Source organism: Pungitius pungitius, chromosome 3, assembly GCF_949316345.1.
Source record: "Pungitius pungitius chromosome 3, fPunPun2.1, whole genome shotgun sequence".
NCBI classification, from domain to species: domain Eukaryota; kingdom Metazoa; phylum Chordata; class Actinopteri; order Perciformes; family Gasterosteidae; genus Pungitius; species Pungitius pungitius.
Genome location: NC_084902.1, coordinates 3,667,490 through 3,683,656, shown reverse-complemented (window position 1 = coordinate 3,683,656; position 16,167 = coordinate 3,667,490).

The following is a 16,167-nucleotide window of genomic DNA, read 5'->3' as shown; positions in this document are numbered from 1 at the left end:
GTTGCTGTTGTCGTGTTTGTTTTGCTTTTTTTTTTTTTTTACTCCCCCCCCCTTATTGGATCCTCTAAATCCGCTTTTAAATCCAAAATCAGTTGAGCGTCTGTCGCGTCCTTGCCACAGTTTTAATTATGAAAATCTCAACGTAGCATATTCTGTGCAAGAGTCCCACAGACAGCGAAGGAGAAAAAAAAAAAAAAAAGGGCCAAAGAATGACAGGCGGCGCGGCTGGCAGTGCTGCCGCCACGGCGGGCGGGGGCGCCTTCTTGCGGCGGTGTGCCTAGAGACGCCACATTAAGAGGCCGTCCGGGGGAGGTCGGCGGAGCTTTAATTGCCTCTTGTTTGTCAGCTGCGCAGTTTCATTTTCTAATTTTTTGTCCTTTTTGACAAGCAATGGGGGAATGGAGGGGGGGTGGGGGGGCAGGCGGGGGGGGGAGTCGGACTTTATGAAGCTGTGATAGGAGAAAACAGGGGAGTCGGATGTGTACCTCTGTGTGCGTGTGTGTGTGTGTGTGTGTGTGTGTGTGTGTGTGCATTCCCCTCATCACTCCTGCTCAACCTTGTAATCTATGTGCCCCCCCCCCTCCAGTCCCTTTGTCCTGAGGAATGCCTGGCTCAGTGAGTACAGAAAATTACCCTCCTGCGCTTTTCCTCAGCTTCATGAATATATCTCACACACACACACACACACACACACAGCCAGTAGCCTGAGCCCATCTAGTTAAAATTCCAAGGGACGTGAAATGGGATCATCAGTTTCCTCTTTTTTTTTTTATATACCACGGCCACCACTAAATCCACGAATAACAATTCACGAGGAGTCGAGGATGTAAACCAACCATTTGTATCATGAGTATCGAATGTCCTCCTCTTTTCATCGACGATGGAGCACATCAAGGGCCTCACGCCGCCGCCGCCTTGAACGCCGCGTTTGACGCCAACCGCCAAATCGAGCAGGCAACCATCCTTTTCTCAGAGTCATTGTTGGCTTGTGTTCTCCCCCCTCGAGTGTGTCCTTGAAATTGTGACTGCGTCTGTACTCACGGCGAAGCGGCTGTGATTAATAAGGCCAAGTGGGTGGGTGAGTCGCTTGTTTATCTGTGCTCACGTTCAAGTGCGACGTGCTCCCTCAATCTAACCCTTTTTTCTTGCTCTCTTCCTTCGGCAGGTACATGTTCCCTCTAGTGCCACTTCGTCCGGCGTCTGACGGGCAGCTCCCCCCGACCGCCCGGTAATCGCTGTCTTCTCTCAGAGCGTTTGGCTGAGGACCCTGGGATGAGTTTAGTTATGATAGGACACCGACTGAGTAAAAGAAGCATTTGTATGGCCGCTGACCAGGGATGTAAGAGGTCAATGCAATTTTCCTCCATTATCAAAAAAATCCCAACTGGGTCTGCAGAAGCAGGTGTAGCGGGAACAGAGAAAAAGTGGCTGGATACCTGTTCCGCTCCCCTTAATTGACAAGACTGAGCAGCTTTCTCCAGTGGATCCCAATCTGCACCAGAGGGGAATGGAAATTAAGTTCTCAATTTCTCCGTTTGAGCCAAAGAAAAGAAAGGAACTGAATCACACTGAGAAAAATGAGCTGGGATTTAAATGTATAATTGTGATAATGAATGCAAAAGTTCACACACACACACACGCCCACGTTGGATCCACAGAGGTGGCGCATGAATACCAGCAGCATGAGCGCGTGTGTGTGTCAGTTTGTGTGTAAGAAGAAAGGAAAAGGGGACACGGGCAGAGAAGGGAGAAAATTATGTTATATACATATGAGGACTATGAAATTCTGAAAAAGCAAGTATAATGAGTTTTTTAATTAAGTACCCCACTTTATCCAGTCTCACATAGGCCGAGCTTCCACTAATACGCTGGTAATTAATTGTTTTGGAAACTTTCCACAGCGTCTGGTGATAAAGTTTTAATTGAGCAATGTGGTGTTCTTGCCTAGCCGTGTCAAACCACATGTTAAATTATTTAGAGCTATGGTCCTGGTTAATGCATTTTGCCGGACAGGAAGCTGTGACTTTTTGTTGACGGACATGATGCTATATTCCTGACACTGCTGGCATGGTCACCTTAGGGTAACATGCAACTTTCGCCTGACTGGAGACCTGAAATGCAGAGGAGTGATGGGGATCTAGCAGACAAGGAGAAAAGGAGGGCATATTGTTGAGTATAAAAAACATATTTTCCATGTCACAAGAACAAGAAAATGCATTTCTCATTCTTCAGGTGTATTTCTCAGTGAAGCTACATCCAAAGTCAATTTTTATTAAAAGGCTCTGTGAAACAATTGTTAGAGAAAAGGTGTATTTTCTTTTTTTCTGAGGCTAGAGAAACCAAATGAGTTTTTAAAAAATGGGCTTTGAGAGAGATGACTCCTCTTTTTCTCCTAAAAGCACTGTATATATTTTCACCAGTGCACCTAAAGCAGCCTACTTATTTGGGCTCCCAGCAAATGGCAACGATTAAGCCACTGCCCCGTTCCACTGCTCATTTAGCTAAGGTAACTTTAGGCTCTGTGACATCCATTATGCTTGCTTTGTCTAAAGTAGGCTGCGCTACAGTCCCAAAAGTCACAAGCTTTTGAGGCAAAGGTGTAAACAATCACCACATTATTCATTATTTTTATTGCATATTTGAGCAATTATCTTCAGGAATCACATTATCTTCTAAATGAAAAAGACACTCTGGACTACAGCAGGCCCGAGTACAGAGCAACAGTCAACTATAATCGCGTTAATCCATGCGATTCATGTGGCCGAGATTAATGCGACAAAATATTTGAATGTGGTTGACGTACGTTTGTTTACTTCTGGTTAACTTTCGAAAAGTAAAATGACAGCTGAAAAGAAACGGCCGCAAGCTGCGGTCAGTTACATCAAGACGGAGAGAGCTTTTTGCATTGGAGGTAAAACGAACAAAGGCTAAGCTAGCTGCTAGGCTAATTCCATCTCAACGTGTAACTGTTAGCTTGCGCGGCACACAGTCTGCAGAGGACCACCGCCAGGTGGAATTCGGGCTCCAAGATGATCAAATTTATGTAATTAACAATTACACAACCATGTCTGATGTGATTACTCGTTACTTTTAAGATTTAGTCTTAAACAACAACAACATTCATTAATCGGCATTAATTGAGATTAATGAATTTCAAAATGTGCGATTAATTAATTTTCCTATTGACACCTATTGACAGCCCTAATAAACATATACACACACAAACAGATACTTACATATCCACAGATCACTTTGCCTTTCATCTCAAAAGCAGCTTAATGATTAAAGTATTCTCACTTTGGTGTGCAGAGAAAACTCTTTCTGGACCTCTGTGATTTAGCCTTAAGGCCGTGTGCATCCTCTTGCCTGGCTTCTTTTTTTTTTTTAGGTCAGAAGAAACTGCTGTGGCCTGACGTGCACACATGGCCGTGCACTACGGCGGTATACAAAAAGGCACAAATCCCCCCCCGGCCCCCCCTCTTCCCCTGTTGCGCTTGATCAGGCGTTCCTTTCTTCATCTGTAGAACAGAGAGAAATGGCTGCGGTTCCATGCGGGCCTGTCTCCACCCTGCATTTTCAATTTTCAAGCCCCAGACCACCTTCTGAAAAAAAAAAGGCTGCTTCATTTTGACATCCTCTTTTTTGGTGTCCATCTGACTTGTTAGCCTGCCTCGGCCAGCCGCCTCCGGGGTCTGGCAGCAATCTCATCAGTGACTTCTGTCTCTTGTCGGATGCGAGGCTTCACCATGGGAAGTCGCGTTGATGGGGGGAAACGAGCGGAGCTTTTGGTTCTGACGGCGGGGAGAGAAGCTGCTGGGTGATTTCTGACAAGAGAAGCGATGAAATCTTTTTTTTTTTTTTTAAGGGCTGTTAAAGTAAGGAGGTGTATCGGGTAAGATGTGAGGAAGGCACCAAACCAGAGGAGGAGAATGAATATATCTGTTGATGAACAACCTGCTGAGCCATTGTATTGAGACCGCATCTATTTAAAACCCAGCTGCAGGATATCTTTTAAACTTCAGGCACGTCTAAATTTGACTTGCTGCCGTTGTTTCCTTTTTGCAGCTCACAGTAAGTGACCACTGATTGGACAGGATGAAAGCTGAAAACGCGTCCGCGGCTCTGTTTGATGTCTGTTAAAACAGACTGATTGTTAATATGGTAAATTCAACTGACAAAAACAAACTTTAAAAATGTGCTTTCATACACTTTGCTCTACTATCAGGAGAAGATCTGCCTGTGTTTATGTGAACATGTTGGACTGAAGTGGTCTCTAGCAGATTTTTTTATTTCATGATACGATGGCCATTCCATTCTCTGTTATGTCTGATGACATTAAATATTTGGGGGTGGTGAATATTTATTACACTGATATGGTGCTAAATTTATAAATTTCTTATTAGCCGAGAATTATTGCAATTATTGAATCCCTTTCAAACACGAAGACCTTGTGGAATACTACAAAAAGTAATGTTTCCATTTCTATACAACCCCAAAAATGTCAACATACCAAGGAAGTACACCTTTTGAATGCAAGTCTTTGTTTGTGATTGTAGAGTTTCATTAAGCTGTGATTATCCCAAAAGTCACAACCTTTTATTTTATAAAGTGATGAAAAAAATGGTCTCACAATAATACTTTTATAATATTTAAGGACCAAAATTGAAAGGAATACGATTGGGTCACATGAGTCTGAGGTATCTAGTCGTACCCTTTTCATGCTTTGATACTAAGACCGTTTAGGGAGCCTAGTGTGCAGAAATATGAAATTAAGCCATGTTTACAATAACCAGAAATAACACATTTACATTGGCTGCAAATAACTGCAGGGCTTTTGCTCCAAACAGACGACCCCTTGGTACACTAGGAGCCCATTTCTATTGATGTATCTTTGTGGATTTCTATTTTTCTGCTTGAGGTCAAGGGTCAAATACCAATGTCATTATATCTTTGGATAAGTAGGATTCCAATGAGTCAAAGTTGAATTTACACCCATCTTGGCAAATATCCCAACGAAAAATAAATGGTGAATTTCAGAGTCAAAACAGAATTTGAAATGGTTTTAGCATGAATGGCCCAGTAAATTGAAGAAACACAAATCAACATATTTACATGTTCACAAAAGGTCAGATCCACAAGCTCATGGGTGGAGATTGGACAAACCTCCAAAAAGGATGAACTTTTCAAACACACATCACTTTCACATCTTGAAGGTCTCCCTAATCACTAAGTCCCCGGAGCGGCATTGATGGTTGGGATTGTTTTGTGGAGCACGCTGACCAGAGGCAAACAATAAACTTATCTTTCCACTAAACTGATTCACAGTTTCCGTGCCCTTCCCAGCTGTCTGGTTTCCTACCTGCACAGTCCACTGTAGTCCCGAGGCTGACAGATTATCGTGTTGATCTCAAAGTGTGAATCAATTAAGCTCTCGCCACATCTGCAATCAATAAACAGCAAAGCCACTGACAGGCTTTTGCCTCAATCCTTCTGCCATTGTCCAAAATGTCCTCCAAAGCACCTAATCCCAAGCACTCTTGGAGAGACGGCTAGACAAAATGACTATTCCGAGTGCGTCCATATCGACGGATACTAAGCAAGGCGACTTGGCAGAAACCAGAGGAAACAATGGAAAAGGCTTGTTTTTTTTTTTTTCAAGAACCAGAGATGGATTTGTCATCATTGTCAAGGATCTATTTTCTGGCCCCCCCTCTGTCAGACAGTGGAACCCAATTTTTATTCTTCTTTTTGGGTTTTTTTTTTGTAACTGTCAGGGAGACGGACGTCTGTCCATGTCTGCGGCTCGGGGACAGTCAATGAGCCATTGATTCGGAGGACCACGCTGATGTCTGAGATGACTGGTGATGGATGGGCCCAGAATGTTAAAAAAAAACAACTTGTCATAACAAAACAGGTAAACATGTGATACATTTGGTTTTGGAAACTTCATAAGCCAATTCTTGGTGTCCAAACTGCACTCATTGCAATCCTTTTTGCTGATTTAAAACATATTTCAAATCAAGTCTGGGTGTCAAAATGATCCTTTCTATGTCCGGTGAGTTAAATAAGTGGATTTAATCAAATTTACACCTTTGACTCAAAGTAAATTGTTTGCTATCGTTTTCTCAATCATAAATCTTCTCACCCGTGACCCATATTCTTCATGCTTGTGGAAAATAGGTTCTTCTTCACTAATTGGCACCGTTTGCATCTTTCTAAAACCAAAGTGGTCGCTACGTACCACTCATTGAACCCTTGGTGGTGAAAATACCGTCCTTATTCAAATCCTTCAGGGCCGACAACGACAAGCCTGAATTGTCGTCCTTTTACCTGAAAAAGGCACAACTTATTGGACAATCCAAACAAGCCCGACAATCAAGTCCAAGGCCTCCTTTGTGCCCCCCCCCGGAACAACACAGGTTAATTTGATGAATACAGGATGGAGCTTGTTGTGAAAGCTTCCGTTTGAAAGAATGATCCCTAAATGATGTAAAAGGTTGGGCTAGCACCCCCCCCCCCCCCCCCCCCCAATCCTTCCTCATCACCCAATGCCATCCACATTAGTTTAAGTGCCTCGATCATCCATGTGCAAACCCGGTGGGAGAGTAGCGTGGGAGGTGTCGGTGCTGATGGTGTGGTGGTAAATTCCTCCTTGCATAATATGGAACCACCATTTCACGGCTGACTACCCTGGCGGAGAGTAATGGCGGAGGAGGGGGGGTGTTCCGGGGGAAATGATGAAGTGACATGGCCAATAACTTTCATTATGTGTCCGTAACCTTGTCCTGTACACTAATTCATTTCCCCCACTGGCTGTGATTGGCCCGCTGCGTGACGGGCCAATGAGGAGCGTCCCCGGGTTACCGGGACCCTGACGGGTTCGGGGGTCGGCCACCGGGTTGGAAAGCAAACATCGCTGATACTCCGGCCCGAGGTGAGGTTTAGTGGTGCAGACCAACGCATTTGTTTGCTTTTGCAGAGTCAGATTTGCCTTCCCATTCCCTGGGCTCCTTTTTATAGATCACAGCCTCTCGCCAGATGCAATCTGTCTCTCTCTCTCTCTCTCTCTCTCTCTCCCACACAGCTGTGAGCAGAGTTTTCTTTCTGAAGTTCTGCACATTCTTAGCTCCACCGTGTTGTGGTGCAGGATCAGTGTATAAAATAATAGGTGCACCTTCCAACTATTGATCTGAATCCATTTTTGCTGCATCGATATCTCAATCTTGAGGCTTGAAAATGAAAATCCAGCTCGCCTCCTCTTGCCCGTGACTGGATCTTTCTTAATGTGGGAAAACAACCATTAAGGATCATGGAAAAGCCCGTCTCAATATTTTGTCTTAATGAACACCACAGTTTGCTACAGTAAATTTAATCAACTAGCTTATTTTATCTAATGATGCTGTGGGTTTATGCAAACCAGCTGCAATGAGACATATCTGCAGGATGAATAATGTATCACAAGACTCACGAACACAGGGTACCAGTGCAAAGGACTCCAATCAGATCTTCACGCCGTTGGTACTACAACAGTTTAGAATTGCATTTTTGGAGCCCATTAACGTTTAAAAAAAAAAAAATCTATTTTCTATGCTTATGGCTTTAAAAAAAAAATCACAACACAATTAAACCCGGGGACTGTAAGCTCTCGCGTTGTCCAACAACAACAACAACAACAACAGTCAGCCCCATTACAGAAGCCCGTGGGGGTAGACGGCAAGGGGAGGGAAACGTGATTTCACTCCCACCTAGTGGCAGCCTCTGAAAGGAGGCGCACCTGATGGAAAAAGGTTTTAAATGACCTCCTGTGCAGAAAATGAGCCACGTCTGCTGTCATCTTAGGAACAGCGCGCACACAAAATGCTGCTTTTACTTTAAACAAATCATCCTCAGAAACAGAGCTGCTGATCTGACAGCGTTGAAGAGGGTGCACTTCTATCCGCTTTGCCATTACCTGTTTGTTACTTTCAGCTGCATTAGGGAAAGAGCACAATGGCTCATAAGCTAAATGGTCCGGTGTGAAACTGTCATTAGAGAAATGATAGCGAGAAAAGCCAATGGGCAATAGAAATGATAACAGAAGCAGACATGGGATCATAGTTGCTTTATGCGAATTATATTTCTCGAGGGTACATCATCAGAGCAGCATTGTCACGTCCTAATAATGTCTTATTTTTCTTTCAATTATATTTTATAGATCCTTAACGACAATTTAAAAGCAAACACAACTAATCCAGTGCCATTACTAATGGTGCACAGTTTCTAAAAGACCGAGTCCAAGCGTCATTTTAAAATGCGCACACACCCACACACACACACACAGACACGTCTTTCACGCCCCGTTTCGGTATTTCCGCCTTCCTGTTAATGTGTTTTGTCACAAAGACCATACAACAGCATTGTCTCAACCCCCCCCCCCCCCCCAGCCTCACATAATCCACCTCTTCTGCCATATCTCATTTTCCCGTGAATAGATGCAAAAGGGGAACAACACAACACACGTGTGAGCCACCCAGCCCTGAACAGTGCATGCAACCAAAGACCGAGAGGGAAAGAGACTCCGTAACTAGCGCGTTGCGTTGGCATCGGGGCTCGGCATACCGCGGAGACAAGGGAACACACTGATGATAAAAAAGAATGCCCTAGATTTTCAGAGAAAGAAGGGGGGGAGGGTGGGGGGGGCTGGGCACAGGGAAAAGAGATTAAAGGATATGTTTTGACACTCCACCACATTCTGGGTCTATACTCTTCTTCCATTTGCTTATTCGGGTTTAGTCATTGATGCGGAAACACATTCTTTAACTAAGAAGAGCCCAAGTTTGCAGTTGATGTAGCAGGAAGCTGACGTGACACTCACCAGCAAGCTTCAATGGTACCACTAAACAATATACTCAAGTAATACAACCTGTGGAGGCCTGTACAGCACATACTCCCCGTCATAAAGGCGCCGTATCACCTCTTTGTCTCAGCGTCATCACACGCCAGATCTTCCAACAAGCCGCCTCCAGCTCCTTCCCCGACCTCGCCCACGGGTCAGCTCTCATAAAGCCAGTGGCACCTGTATGGCTGCTCACGACGGCCAGTCCGTCACTCCACAAGCACCACATGTTGGTGCCCAAAGACGGAGGGAGGCAATGGGAACCAAAGGAGAGGAAATGGTGAGACTGGGAGCAGTCTGTGAGTATCGGAGGGGGGGGGGGGGGGGATTTAAACCAAGCATTTTTCTTTTTTTAAAGGCACAAACAGTTGCCTGTCCACTTTATGGATGGCGTTTAGCTGACTGCAAGTGTCGGTCAAAAAGAAAAAAAAAAGAGACAGACCCGAGGCCGGGGTGAGTGTGAGCACGGGAGTTCATCCATAGCATTCCATTATTGATCCTCTCGCAATGTGTGTCTCAGCCACTCAAGTGTCAGGGAGCAACATATTCCTACCTTAATATGCAGCGGTTGTGGCCTATAGCCATTCCTGTACCGTTACGTGTAGATTATCCAATAATATGCATCGATAATTGCAAAAAAATATATTTTTCAGATGATTTTGATCGTTTTTTTTTCCGTTTTGCACACATGAATCACATTTTATGAAGTAGATTAAATATTTTGTTGTCATTGTCTTTTCGCACGGTAAAGAAAAAGCATTCATTTTTTACAATCAACACTCAAAATCATGTAAAAAAACAAGGCAGTAGAACATATAGACCATATAAACATACGAACCAAATCTACGATAATGAATATGAATACATGAATCAAAATTGAAGTCATACATTACATACATGACAATTGGATAAAAGTAAATACAGCGAATTATAAACTCTGTGATGCTTCATTTGGCCCACAGCTTTTTGGCTTTTGGTAACTGTGTCTCATATTTCATGAATTTCATAATTCCTACATTGTGAGGACAGCATTGAAATGCTCTTATAGCACACAACTAGAAATCAACGTGTTCATCTAAATGACAATCTAAATGAAATCATTTTCACATCCCAGGTGACCTTTCGTTGTTGGCCGGCGACTCAATGCCATTTGTGTGTGTGTGTGTGTGTGTGTGTTGGCTTTCACGTCCGTTGCTGCAGACCAGCACGCTGCCTTCATCCTTCTGCGCCACTTCGATCCACCCGGAGCCAAACAATTGTTTGTGCAGTTGGCGCCGGGTGGGGTTGGAAGGTCACATGGGGGGGGACGAAGGCATTTGACAAACGCATAAGCTCACCACAATCATCCTTTAATTCCAGCCGTCGCCACTCGCTCAGCCCCCCCGAGGCGGTACCTGGGCCCCCCGGAGCCTTTACCGGCATCCCGATACAGAACAGAATCAAAGATCACTGCGTTGGTGGGTGCACGCGTGTTGCATGTAGGGGGGGGGGGAAGACGGCAAAAGAGAGACAAACGCGTGCCGTCAGCAGCCTCTTTTTAGGGCGCTCTGGGGACCTCGCAGACGGCGACAGACACACGACATCACACGCCTGACTCAAACTGACGTGGCAGTTTTAGAAATTGTTTCATATTCCCCGTGGGAATTGAGTCTTTATAATGTCGGGTAAGTTCTGTATCACTGAAACATGGAGATGCTTTTTTTACAAAAAGGTATAGGCTAAACAATGTAGCCGCTTAACAGGGAAGGGACTTTGACGTTAAAAGCCAAATCCATCGGTAGAGAGTTTTTTAAATGAACTAAAGTTAAAGTCTTCGGAGCCTGGATTCCATCCTGCTGTGGGACAAACCAGGCGCCGGGATGCCATGATGACATCATGCATTCACCCCCCCCCCCCCCCCCCCCGGGGTCCAGACACTGGCTGGCGGTGGTGGTTGTCGGATAAAACGGATGCTGCAGCCCTGTGGCACGCCGGGTCGGAGGTGTCAGGGTCGGTGCAGGGTCGCTAGCGCTTAAAAGTTCTAACCAATCAGCTGACCAGAGGTGGAGCGCCGCCCCCCCCCCCCCCCCTGCTAAATGCACGGCGGGCTTCAGAACCGAATCGACGCCTCAGCTTCATTTAGTAGTTTGCTGGAGAAAGAAGTCGGTCATGAAAACATTACGCAGCGAGCCGAGGTTCAAAGAGAACCATCAGGTGTGCTTAAATGACGGATGCATTTGCCAGTAACCGTGTGATTATTATAAAAGCTTTGCTCTATAAGTCTCACATGATGAGAAACTAGATGAACTGCACTCGCAAAACGAGCAGTTAAAACTGACGCAGCTATAGGACAAATAATTAAACTATTTCCAGTGTGTCATTGCTTCTTTGTAGTTGTGTTTTTCCACTTGTGATCATTTTCTTTCTAACTTCTTACACGACAAGCTCAATGAATCATTTAATGTACGAATCCTTTTTTAATCCAGCCCCCCCCCCCGATTATTTGTAATTATCACGAAGGCCCGCAAATGTGTTTCTGTGCTGTTTGATTCTTTAACATTAATAATGATTAGAATTCACTTTACACACACAGGCAGGCAATATGGCATCAGTAAACCAAGTGTACAGAAATGTATGTCAGTATTTACTTTTTCACACCACACAAATATTATTCCAGCTTTACTGGGAGTCCACACAGCAGAACGTGTGCGATTAATAGCAAAGCCACACAAAGGAAATGTGACATGAAGTGTTCCTAAAAATAAAAACAACCGAGCTAATTATGCTGCGCTGTTGTTTTTTAAGACGTTCGGTGGCCTCCATCTTTTATTCATGGGGACGCCAGGCAGCTGGTGGTTCTCTGCCTCCCTCCCTCCCTCATGTTCACTCCCTCAAATCTCATTTCAGGCAGAACCCACTGAGCCGTGGAGCCGCGTTCCGAATCACAATGAACCTGCTTCTCCGCGTGGGTAAAGGGAAGGGACCACGGCTGGGGCGAAAATGACAAGAGTGAAGCTTTTGGCGTTAAGACATACCGAGAGGGACGGGGGACGAGGGGACAGGAGGGGGGGACGGAGGGGTTCCAAACGTTACCTGACAAGTGGAGAAAAACAAGAATTAGGACACTTTTTGATCTTAATGAAGCCATCCTCCACCTAGTGAACCAACGGGTGTAACGGGACACGCAAAGGGGGGGGCAAATGGCCATTTTGACACACACCCTGAAACAAGTCGGTAATTTGGAAGAAACTTTCAGACCTGACTGCGAATTATTTGAGTTAGTCATCCCTACCACAGACACTCAGGAAGGACCTCTTAATGGGAGGTTCACATTATTTAATGGGGGGGATTTCACGCTCATCTCCTGAACTGACCAAAGCGTAAGGGCCAGCAACGTCTCATTAGGCAAACTGCAGGGTTCTCTTCCCGCGGACGTGTTGTACCTGCTTCTCTTCTTTTGGCATTTGCAGCCATGGTACTTTTCTCATTCGACGGCCAGAAGCTCCCTCTGGGAATGAATCGTGCCACCTGGGGGGGGGGGGGGATTTGAGGTCTGTGTGTTAACAAGACCCATCACAGTTTGACAGCCTCTGCTGAGGGTACAGGGTGTAATGAAAGTGTGCGATGAAAAGAGATGTCCAAATCCACACAAAACACTCCTGTCCCTGGAATTGCTTTTGGCTCAGTAAGCGAGATAAGATAAAAAAAAAAAAAAAAAAAAAAACGGCCAAGAATGTTTTCTGAACAAAGTTTTTCAGGACTTAATTTTAGGCTTTCTGAGTAAATGACAAGCAAACGTTATTTGGTTTCACTGGGCCAATAGGCGGTGGTAATTTAAGCAACAAGTCCCACACCGGGGTCTGTAGGGGAAATGCTAAAGTGCAAGTTATATTTTAGATGCCCAGCAGAAAAAAGAAGAAAAAAAACAGTCTGGGAACTTTATATATATATATATATATATATATATATATATATATATATATATATATATATATATGATCCATCTCTGAGCCGCCATCTGGCCTCGGCGTCTGTTAATAGAGGGTTGATCTCTGGCAGACAGAGAGGGGGGGGGGGGGGGGGAGACGCCACCCGGAGGTAAGGGAGAGAAACTTAAGAGGGGAGAGCCCGAGGACAGAGACAACGGGGGTGTGAGCAGTAAAAGACAAGACAAGTTTAACTTAGGTACACAGAGAGTGAAGGGAGACGATCCAGCAGGAGCCCCGGGGGGGTGGGGGGGGGGTGCACTCTAGGGGAGGAGGAGCATGTACCTTTTTTTGTCTTCCCACCATCAGCAGCAGCAGCATCTTTTGAAATCAACCCAGGCGGGCATTTCCTCTCGGTGAATCTCACTTTGAAAGGAGGGCAAAGCCGACGCGCCTCCTCGCAGCGGCGATGGAGTGCGGCTGCAACCTCGGGCCCACGCGGGTCCCCCTTGCTCAATAGGCGCGGGGGCGCGTAACGGTTTCATTTCCATTACAGAGGGAGATGTTCTCTCCACGGGGACAGCCTCACCTTGGTTGTTGCGAGCCTGCGTATGTTGCCACGCAGTGATCGGCAAGGCTGTGCGGCCAAAGTTTGATTTTAAAGCTTTGCGCCCGGCTCTCTTCATCCCCGAGACTTTTTCAAACCCCCCCCCCCCCAAAAAAAAAGATGACACGCGGCACCACGGGCAGGAGAGAGAGAGAGAGGCACGCCAACCTCTGCTGCTTGTGTTTCCGCGGTGACACTAAATCCCACGCGGGAAATAACAAACTCAGCCAAGCTGAATTCATCGGCGCTGATCATCGCGATCGCTCCCTAATTGGTGTTTTTTTTTTTTTTACGCATGCAGGTGCGCTCCAGCAAAGGCCCCCCCCGCAGGGAGGGTGTCGTAAAAAAAAAATGTGTTGCTCCTGCTCCTTGCAACCAGATCGAGAAGTTAGTGCAAGATTGCGTTGGAAGGAGAGAGTGTTGCATGTTGCTGGAGGGAGATGGTAATTAAGCCCGGGGCGAAGTGGTAATGGATCAGCCCCGGGACTGTCATCTGCAGCTCTCCAGTGGCCGGCCTCTGATGGGCGAAGTGGTTTTCTGTCAACCCAAAGAATTCAAAGAGGGAAGAAGAAGAAAAAAATGAATGTGGACGTCAACTATTAGATAAGGTCAAATGACATGTGGCTGTGGTGCAGGATCACTAATGGAAAGGGTGGGAATGTGTATGCTAATGGGGAATAGCTTAGGGAATGGCTTACTGACATGTCGGCAACTGCTACATGAAAAACTAAAGACTTTAAATCAACTTTATAATTCACAAGCAAGTTTTGATCAAATTTGACCACCGAATTGTCAAGATGTGATAAACGTATCCGACTGCCCAGGTAGCATAAAGCTAGTGGACTTTCAGCTACTTGTAATATACTGCATTGTGTGTTTCAGGATACATTACTACATTTTATATATATATATATACACAATACACTCAGGCCTTGTGCATGCCATAACAAAACGACGCCTTGTCCTGTTAGTGTCACGATCCAGAACTCGGCTGAGACTCAAGAGGTCGATGCTGGAGACGAGGTGAAGTTGGAAATTAGATTTTTTTTTTTTACTGTTCACCAAAAGTAATAAAGAAAAACTTAAAGCGACTCCAACCGGGAGCGAGCAAAGACTAACAAAAAGGCAAAGTCATAAATCATTGAACAAACACGAGGGATCAGCAACGAGAGATGTGAAGAGCACAAGCAGAAGAACCGATAGGACATCTGCAGCGGGAGGACAGGTATGAGAGTGGGGGGGGGGGTAAGACCACTGGAGACAGCTGTGTGGACCGGACAGGTGAGTAGGATGAGTGCAATGAGGGGAAACGCACACACACACACACACACACACACACACAGACACGATGAAACTAACAGGATGTTACACTTTGATTTATTGTCTCCACTATTCTTCAAGATGCTGTATGTGCACCGTCATTTAATGCGTTTCTCACTCTCTGTCTCACACAATACTTTCACTTGTGAAACACAAGAAGTTCTAGAAATACTATTTATTTTTCTACCCAATTACTGCTGTTAGCAATTACAAGTGAATTCATTGTCAACACATATTTCTCAAGTTGTCTCTGTCTTTTCATTGCAAAATATACCCCAAAAAATCGGGCACACATTTAAATGCAAACCCACAATTATACATGCAGGCACATACTCACAATGACCCACTTCCACCAGCTATAAAGGGGCCTCAAAATATAAATAAAATATGAATGACTTCCAACAGCAGTATTAATAATCTCCAAGTTCTCCTCTTTTGTTTGCCCTTTTTTCATGAGACCTTTTTTCTCTATCGACGTCTCCTCCCCCCCCTCCCACTAACGTTACACAAACACGCAGAGCCAACAAACGGGGGGGGGTCCATTACAGACGACTACTCTCGTTACTGTAGGTCTAATGAAACGTTCCCCATTAACAAAGCTAACAACGTATTAATAGGTTTAACGTGAACGCGGAAGCTGTGTCTTCTGCCTGCAGACAATGGGAAGGAGCCACGTTGGAAGAGTTCATGAGAGTATTTTATTTAAAAGCTATAACCTGCACTTAACTCATCCCGTGAAACGTTAAGACACCCCCAGAGAAGAATCAACCAACTGTTTTTGTTTTCGTGATTCAGCTCGTCGTAATTAATATGATGAATTCTCAAATGCAGACAAAAAAGAATAAAAAAAGGAGAACTCTGCAGGCTTCCCAGTGTGGGGGGGGGGGGGGGGGGGGGAGATCTGCCTTGAATAAGTAACCTTTCTGTTCCTTTGAAGCCTGAGAAGAAGACATCCATATCGTATTGTGATTCAATGCCTCGAGGGGGGGGTTACGTTGATGCACATCAAAACCAAGACAGCTGTTGACAAAAACAGTCAACAGCTACGAGCCATAATGCCCAAAACGCTTTGGTTCTTGTCAATTTTAAAAACACTGAGTCACACATTCTCTTGTGCTCAACCACTGTCATGCAGTCGACTGAAAGTGTCACACAGATTGTGCAAAACACAAGGGACACGTGAGAAAACACTGACGTGGTGGTGAATCTGAAGAAGAAAAACTATTGTCTCTTTGCCAGTGCACTTATAAAATATATTGAATTGAATACTGGGCTCTGGGATACAGACACGCCAACAACAGTGCAAAAACAAGCTGTAAAACTGCATGTAAATGTTTTCCAAGTAAAGTTGAAGACACCGAGGAACAACATTGCTTTATGAATGAAACAATGACGGATTGAGAACATGACTTAGAATATATCAGAATGGGGTAAAATAACGAGTTTGTTACTGTCTCAGA